The sequence below is a fragment of the Quercus lobata genome, chromosome 4, assembly GCF_001633185.2.
Source record: "Quercus lobata isolate SW786 chromosome 4, ValleyOak3.0 Primary Assembly, whole genome shotgun sequence".
NCBI lineage: Eukaryota > Viridiplantae > Streptophyta > Magnoliopsida > Fagales > Fagaceae > Quercus > Quercus lobata.
Window position 1 is genome coordinate 87471686 of NC_044907.1, and position 9960 is coordinate 87481645.

The following is a 9960-nucleotide window of genomic DNA, read 5'->3' on the forward strand; positions in this document are numbered from 1 at the left end:
TTAAGAAATCAAGTTTTGGACAGAATCAAGATATTGCATGGTCCTCGGACCCAAACCTATGGGGAAACCAACTACTTAAAAACTGAGTTTTGGACAGAACCAAGGTATTGCATGGTCCTCGGACTCAAACCTATGGGGAAACCAACTACTTAAGAAATCAAGTTTTTGACAGAACCAAGGTATTGCATGGTCTTCGGACCCAAACCTATGGAGAAACCAACTACTTAAAAACTAAGTTTTGGACAGAACCAAGGTATTGCATGGTCCTCGGACTCAAACCTATGGGGAAACCAACTACTTAAGAAATCAAGTTTTGGACAGAACCAAGGTATTGCATGGTCCTCGGACCCAAACCTATGGGGAAACCAACTACTTAAAAACTGAGTTTTGGACAGAACCAAGGTATTGCATGGTCCTCGGACTCAAACCTATGGGGAAACCAACTACTTAAGAAATCAAGTTTTTGACAGAACCAAGGTATTGCATGGTCTTCGGACCCAAACCTATGGAGAAACCAACTACTTAAAAACTAAGTTTTGGACAGAACCAAGGTATTGCATGGTCCTCGGACTCAAACCTATGGGGAAACCAACTACTTAAAAACTGAGTTTTGGACAGAACCAAGATATTGCATGGTCCTCGGACTCAAACCTATGGGGAAACCAACTACTTAAGAAATCAAGTTTTGGACAGAACTAAGGTATTGCATGGTCCTCGGACTTAAACCTATGGGGAAACCAACTACTTAGAAATCAAGTTTTGGACGAACCAAGGTATTGCATGGTCCTCGGACTCAAACCTATGGGGAAACCAACTACTTAAAAATTGAGTTTTGGATAACCAAGGTATTGCATGGTCCTCGGACTCAAACCTATGGGGAAACCTTAAGAGGACTATTGCATGGTCCTCGGACTCAAACCTATGGGGAAACCAACTACTTAAGAGTTTTGGATAGAACCAAGGTATTGCATGGTCCTCGGACTCAAACCTATGGGGAAACCAACTACTTAAGAAATCAAGTTTTGGACAGAACCAAGGTATTGCATGGTCCTCGGACTCAAACCTATGGGGAAACCAACTACTTAAAAATCAGTTTTGGACAGAACCAAGGTATTGCATGGTCCTCGGACTCAAACCTATGGGGAAACCAACTACTTAAGAAATCAAGTTTTGGACAGAACTAAGGTATTGCATGGTCCTCGGACCCAAACCTATGGGGAAACCAACTACTTAAAAACTGAGTTTTGGACAGAACCAAGATATTGCATGGTCCTCGGACTCAAACCTATGGGGAAACCAATTACTTAAGAAATCAAGTTTTGGACAGAACTAAGGTATTGCATGGTCCTCGGACTCAAACCTATGGGGAAACCAACTACTTAAGAAATCAAGTTTTGGACCGAACCAAGGTATTGCATGGTCCTCGGACTCAAACTTATAGGGAAACCAACTACTTAAATAAATCAAGTTTTGTACAGAACCAAGGTATTGTATTGTCCTTGGACTCAGACCTATGGAAAAATCAGCTACTCAAAGAGAATTATAAGTCGCTCAGTCCTCGGACCAAATACCAGAAAAGGTTAAGACTATGAAGGTCATTAGGAAAATGGCGAAACACCTTATTACTCAGCGACCCGCAGGGGCTGTTCATTTTGGGTTACATATCCTCGGATGATTACTTTTTACACAGCACCGAGCATTCAACCATCACCTCGTTCAGTTTGGGGCATACAACCATTTTTCAGGTCGGTTTTATTGTGCAAGATAGCTTCAATAAGTTCATAATAGCATCTTTTTTCTTAGTAAGGGTTTCGGCCCTAAGTATCATTTTTTCAGGTCAGCATTATTATGCCAGATAGCTCTAATAAGCTCATAATAACATCTTTTTCTTTTTGCTTAGTGAGGGTTTCTGCCCTAAGTATCATTTGTTCAGATCGGCATTATTATGCTAGATAGTTTCCTAAGTATCATTTGCTCAGATCGGCATTATTATGTTAGATAGTTTCGATAAGCGCAAAGTAAAGTCTTTTTATTAACAGGGATTTCGGCTCTAAGCATCGTTCAGAGTATAAAAATGAAAAGAAGTCATACAGTAGTACGTCCATTCACGGCATAACTATTGCAGGGAAGAAAGAATACATAGAATAAAACAATGGCAACTTTTATTAATGTAAAAAAGTAGTACAGCGTACAATGAAGGGCTTAAACAAGCCTATATAGGAAACAAATTACCAGAACTAGAATAAAAAAAAAAAAAAAAAACAAAAAAAAAAAAAGAAATCTCGCTAAGTTCTGCCCTAGTAGCTACCATATTGAGAGGAGGACCTTTTTTGATGGATAAGGAGAAGAAGAGGAAGAAGGAAAAGCACCAGGATGGATCTGGTGATGGGAAAGAAGAAGAAGGGGGGGGGCAAAAGGAGGCATCAGTGAAGGAAGAGAGGAATAAGCAGGGATACTTAGTTCCTGCATCAGTCCTGACTCCTAACACGCTGGTGCCATATTAGCTATGCTCATAGGAGAGCGGATGGTACTGATGATGAGCAACCCCAACTCAATTGCACCAAAAGCTTGATGCAATTAGCTCCTGCTTCGGATTTTGGCTGAAGGAGGATGAGAAATATCTTGAGTCTCTGCCAACCCTGTCCTGACCGAGCCATCTTAAGTTTTGGAGGGACGCGGTGCTTTTGGAAAGGATGTGGTCTCTTTACCCCCGTTTTTTTCCTCAGACATATCACACTATAAGATTTGAATGTGCTGATAAGGGAAACTTTGAGCCCAGCTTGAGGTTTAAGGCTTTAGAAACGTTAAAGGGTCTTTATACAAAGGAAGTACCCTCTCATCTGGCTTCTTGTATGGAAGGTAAGTTCATTGGCATTTAATCCGTGAAGATTTCCAAGAAGAACTGCAAACGATATAGTGTCTGTTCAACTCCCCAATGTCATCTATAACCGTCAGATTTGATCGGCCTCGTAGCGTAAATCTATTAAAGATGCGCCTCGTACACTGAAACGGCAGGAGCGCCTCGTGTGAAAATCTAGACGAATGTCTCATAACCCGACGCATTTCCTAAATAGATGAAGGGATACCAACATTAATGAAGGTCGGAGTTAAATGAGCTGTAATAAAGGCTTGACATCACCAAAACCCTCCTCTCCGACTAAAAGGTCGGACAGCAGGATTTTGAGGGGCTATTGTGGGGCCCAAGAAGTTGTGGCCTTGGCCCGTTTTTACATTGGGGCCCAAGGCCCGAGCCGAGGAGGGGTATAGCCGAGGACGTGTAATAAAAGTCTAAGTAGTCCTGAGACATAATCGAGGACAATTCCGTCCTCGGCATATCCGAGGTCCCCCTGAAAGAAAGGGCAAGAGCGGTATGGGAACAGTTTTGGGCAAAACCTAAAATATCTATGCTGATAGGGAAAGGGACACTGGATAGTATAAACAACCAAGGACAAAGGGAAAGTTGCCATTATTGCCATTGAATACTCTGCACCTGATAGAGCCATGCTTTTCAGCTTTTACAACCACTCCCAACCACTTTGGGTATGGGCTGATGGGACAAGTATCAGTCCTAGAAAGTCGAACCTACACGTGGACGTAGGATAAGGGATACAGGCTAATATAAAAAGGGAAGCAAGCAGTTCGGAAAAGAGGCTGGGAAAAATGGCCAAGTACCAGAGCCTCCCAGTCCGCCTCCAGGAGAAAGACTCCTCAAGCGAACACGATTTAATTCTGTATGAATACCACGGCAAACCACCGTCCGGTGACCAAGGCCTAGCCTTTTAAATCCACGCTCTACAAATGATATTGTTTGAGCATTTTTTACGTGCGAACCCAGTATCATTTTGGGTTGTTACGAATTGAGTCCTTACAATAGTAATCTATGTTACAGTGATGGATTTATTTTCTCTTTTTTTGAACACACAGTGATAACTAAACATATGTAGTACATCTAATAAGATACATGGGTTATAGCGTGGAATATAATATAGTGCAATAAGTAGTTTTAATGGTAGAGTCAATTGAAGAGAACTCAAAAACCAATTTTTAGTATATTAAATAGGTTTTTTCCATTTAATTTGATACATAAATTAAATGGAGAAGAAAAACTTGCTTGAAGAAATGTGAAGTTAACATGTAAGCAAAATTCAATTGTTTTACAAAGAAATGATTTTTAAAAAAAAACCACTTAATATTATGAACCATATGATGCATGAATTAATTAATTAAAAATTGTTAAATAATAAGAAAAACCTTAAATATTAAAGCGAGTATAATTCATGTGACAATATGAAAACCTGTAATTCTCACACTAAATATACTAGCTTGTAACCCCATGTATATGCATGAGTACACTTAAAAATATACAATAAGATGTATAATATAATTCCTATATATATATATAATTTAAATACTATTGATAGTCATTTTTATATTTTATTAATTCATTAAAAAAATTTGTTAGAATATTATTAGGTATAAAATGTAAATTCTCCATTTTAAAAAAAAATTATTATGAAACATTTTTTTTTAAGATTCATTTATTTTAGACTTTTTGGTTTTTGTACTTAATAACTCACTTGGATGAATATTTATGCTATGGTCCCACATTTGATTCTAAAATTAATAAATAAAACTCTTTAAGAATAAATAATTTAAGACACATGATGCAAAATTGGAACTCTAATTTGAAATTGTAATTTGAGTTTCTCTCAGTTTCACCTATTATTATATATATAGATATATAGATTAGCGATAGCCATATTATAACACCAATTCAGAATCAAAACCTTTTTTTTTTTTGGTGTAATCTTTGAAAAATATAATAAGAAACAAATAAATAGGAGACACCATTAACGTACCTTCATTCTCAATCCAACCACCAAACCTATTTGAGGATAAATTAAGATTTCTTAGCTACTTAAAAGTCTCAAATAGAGAAGCGCTTAGAAACCAGATTTTATCTAAATCTCAATAAAAGTGTAAATCACTAATTTTGTGGAGAGAGAGTTGGATCCAGTGACCAGTGGTGGAGTTGTAGTTGACTTACTCCCACTCACAACACTCACTTTCATGGTTATCAACCCATGAAGGGAGAAGATGATCTTTATCAACATATTTGTTGAACCTCACAAACTCTTTGATTTCTAAAAGATCCATCCTCTCTTCTTCAAAGCAACCTCTATGCCCGTGAATTTGAACTAGAACTATCAAACCCCACAGTAAGCTCTTCATGGAGGACCATCCCATTTTGAAAATGTAGCAATAGTAATACTCCTCTATTCATTGCCCATGATCAGTTTTAAACGAAGTTGGAAAATTGAGTCAAGTCAATGGTTGAAAAAGAGAGTAAAAAATTATGGGTACAATTTACTCTTCGTATTCTCCAAAGGTTGTCGTTAGGAGAATTGAGTTAACTCAACGGCCGAAAAAGAAAATTATAATTCAAGGCCATCCCGTTGGAGCATTTTTGTTCAATTGGCTCTTAGCATAGACCACAATTATTTTTTTTTTTTTTTTTTTTTTTTTTTTTTTTTTGTGTGGACAAAATATACATTTAAAAAAAAAATTGAGAATCTTTTGAGAAATTTTCACACGGCATTTGATAACAATATACTCTTTGTACAAGTCATGCTTGTCACTTAAGCATAATTTTAAGGCATCTTTTGTTTTGTTCTGTTTTTTTTTTTTTTGTTTTGTTTTGTTTTTGATTTTTTTTTTTTTGAAAGACAAAGGCATCTTTTGGAGCATTTTATAATTAAAAAATGATTTAAATGAATTAATTAAAAAAATAAGTTGAAAAATTAAATGAGATAAGTTTCATGTGGCTAATGAGTCTTAGAGTGGAGAAGTTAGTGATTTAGGAAAAAAAAAAAATTAATCATGAATTGACAAGGAAAAAGAGTCCTTATTAATTAATAAGTTTTTTTTTTTTTTTTTTTGGAGATGAATTAATAAGTATTTTAAGTTATTAGTAAGTAGGAGAAAGAGTCTCTCTCTTTTTTTTTTTTTTTTTTTTTTTTTGAGAGAGTTTCAATCTATAACATCCGTTCTTGATAATAGCTCTAACAAATGAGAAATGGATCAAAGTAAGGCGGGTAGGAGAAGATGTAGTGGAGAAGATGGTATGAAATAAAGAAATGATCTATCATTGACCTACTAATGGACCATATATTGAGCCCATGAACTCTCTTTGAAACTCTTTTATCTGACCCAATAGTACATGTAACTCTAGCCCATTTAATTAAAAACTAGCAATAGTTATTAGAAACTCCCACAACTTAGAATCACGTGCCTCATTAACCACAAGAAACTTAACCAACATTTTATTAATTGGGGCACTTGGGACTTGGGAGGCCCAATAAGCCTATAAATAGAATAGACCCTATTAACACCAATACCACACACTTAACACAACAACAAGCTATTCTTTTCAAATATTAAAAAAAAAAAATTGATATGACCTTAGCAGAGCCCAAAAATCTAGATTTCTAAGAATGAAGTGAGTTTGTACGTATGAATATGTGATATGACCCTAGCTTAGACAAGCCCAAATGTGTTTCGAATGATGTGGAAATTGAGACAAACTCTCATCTCTCTTCTTTTCTAGTCTCACTCTCTCATCTCTCTCTTTTCTTTTGTTCTTAGTTGATTAGATTTTTATATGCTTCTTTCCATTTTTGTCCACATCGAGGGTGGACCTCACAAACTTCTTAATTTCTCTATCAGACTCATCCACTCTTCTTCAATGCAACCTTTAGGCTTGTGAAGTTGAACTACAACGATCAAACCCTACAATAAGCTATTCACCAAGGACCATCCCATTGTGAAAATGTAGTAATAGTATTACTCCCCTATTCATTGTTGTGACAGTTTTATACAAACTACAAAGTATGAGAATTGAGTCAAGTCAATGGTGGAAGACTTGGGAATACACGTGTGTGAGTAAATTTTCACATTGAACAAGCAGGGACAGAGCCAGAGCTTTAAGATAGGGGGGCGGCTTTACTATTGGTTGTGTGTGGCGGTTTCAACCTCTAACAAAGATACTACTTATCTGCTGAGTGTTTTTATTTTTTTATTTTTTTTATTATTATGGGTAAGAACAAAATTATTTTTGTTTAGAATTTTTTAAAGGACAGGATTGTTTATTTTGGATAAAATTGGTTAATTGACCTTAATTTTTTTAGTTTTACTATTGGTAATTTTTGTTATTGAGCTATTTTTATGGGGCTTGTATATTTTGTTTTATATTTTAGATCTATAAATTTTTTTATGGTCACTAAAATGAGGAAAATGCTAGAGTTTCAAACTTTTTTATAGATTACTGATGTGATAAGTGGTTATTGGTAAATAAAAAAAAATTATGTGAGTAGTGGGCTCATGCGTATCAATAAGAATTTGCTACCAAAACAGTTTGTAAAAGAGTTTGTGAGTATAGTATTCTTCTTAAAAGAATCAATGATATTGTTTAAGGAAAATAAAATGTAATTTTATAGAATAAAATGTAATTTTATAAAATAAAATGTAATTTTATAGAAAAAAATTGCTAAAATTGATACACACACATATAATAATAATATATATATATTTTGGGGGGGGGGGGGGCATTGCCCCCCGGTCCAATGATGGCTCCGTCCATGTGAACAAGAATGAGAAGAGTAAGTAGTTAATATAATATAGTTGGCCTCAAACTTATGTGTTTAAGTCTTTTGGGTTAGATGGTTTTCTTATATATTATATTTACGTATTATTCAGTTGAAGACTCCCTAAGGTATTATTTCCACAAGGAAAGGGGAACGAAGTTATGCACAATAAATCTGTGAAGGCAGTAGGTAGGATAATTGAGTCAAGTCATGGCACCCTTGTTGTTTATTGTCAAGACATTTACTATTGTTGTGCTTATTGTTTTAGTTCATATTTTATTTCCTCACATGAGAGAGAGAGAGAGAGAAAGAGAGAGAGTTGAATAAATTTGTCAAGAAAAAAACAAAAGGATCATATATATTCTTTAATAGAAAACGCGTGAAACTAATGTTGTTTGAAAATTGAAACGTAGAGAAATATACTATCAAATTTGGGACTCTAATTTTTGTAATGAAAAAGACAGAGTGGGCCTACATCCGTTTTATTAATTTCCTTCAACTTGCAAAATACGTCCTAAATAATTTATAATAATATGGGTCACTCATTCAATGCCTTAGATTTCTACATTGACGTGATCATTCAAGAATCCATGTTCATATTTTGATTAGGCCTTTATTTATTTATTTACTTTTTAAATAGATGCATAAAGATGTAGTAGATAGTGTGTTACTTTCAACATTTGCATGGATTAGTATGTTTTACTTTACATGTAATTTTCTATTTGGACTCTTTTTTTTAGGGATATTTCTGGAATAATCCACAGATTTTAAATTTTTTATGAATGTTCATTTCTCCCAGCTCTCATTTTCAGTGGTTTTTCTTAGAAGATGCTAGGAATAGCACGGTGGCCACTTGCATACCAAATCTGTTAAATAATAAAAATTTTCTTGGTTCTTTGTTCTTTCCTTTTTTTATTATATATAAATTTGATTACTTCTAGTCTTACTTTTGAGTGGAAAAAAAAAGATTTATTGACTTGACTCTTAACAGTTAAACAACTAATTACTTGGGGAAGGATTTATTCTCTCTCTCTCTCTATGTATATATATATATATATGTATATGTATATATATATATATATATCATTACAATTAAAAATAATTTCCAGTCAATGTTTTGCCAGGACGATTCCTGGAAGAGTGTTATAGAAATACTAGATTATCTTCTTAGTGGAAAATTATGATTACTTGCGGTTAAGAATAATCTCTTGGGAGGAAGGCCATGTTGTCAAGCAGCTTTCGTCAGTCTTAAAAATAAATAGCTAATCAATATATATATATATATATATAAAGGTAGAGACGAGTGCATGAAGTAGTATCATGTGGCGTTTTAATTTTGCATTTAACTATAACCTATTTTTCAAGATATAAGGGTATTATTAAGGAGGGATTTTGGTACTATACTTAAATATGTAGATTGAAAATATTGTTGTTGCCTAACTCCTCAATTACCTAACATGTCCGAGATTTTCCACCCACATATCTTTTTAAGTTTTTCAAGATAGCTTAAACTGAATGTTAGCTAATTTCATAGTGAGCTAATTGATGACTCTATTTCTCAACTAAATGTTGAAATGTGTCGAAGCCTCTAAATTTCTTCTTATATTTCCTCGTCCATTCATAAGCTCGCTTGACCAGTATTTTTAGATGTGCACAGTGAACAACAAACTCAATTACACCGAACAATTACAAATTTAAATTTTTAAAAAACAATGAAACTTTTCATTACAAAGAAACTTCTATCTTGGAATTTAGTCAACATAAAAAATTAAAAATCCTAATAGATTGCTTAAGGTTTTTTATTTTATTTTTACAATTTTTGTGTGTGTTCGTGCGCTAATCATGGCCTTCGGCAGAATTGGGTGGGTTATAAGAGAATGGGTTTTGGTTAACATATTGTTTTTCCTCTGGTCTGAAAGGCAAAATGTCAAAATTCCAATCAAACCAATGGCTTGGGTGGTTCTATGATAGCCCATAATATAGGCAAGCACAAAAAGTTGTCTAACTCTCAATGTTGAGAGATGGACTTATAAACTTAAGAGCCCAGGAGTTAGATGAGTTCACGTAGGACACAAAAGTGTTTTTGCATTTGCTCTTTAGGACACAAAGTGATGATGAACTACAATATAATGGAAAAACTGATATATATCTTATGCTTATTAGACGTAACAAATTTTACTAGCAATGATTGACATGATTAATTTAAGGCTCCCAAACTATAACATTCAATTTTGGGATAATCATTTTAAAAAAAAAAGACTCAGATTCTACGAGGAAAAGGAACAAAAGTGTACTTCTTCAAAGTGTATTTGTCTTG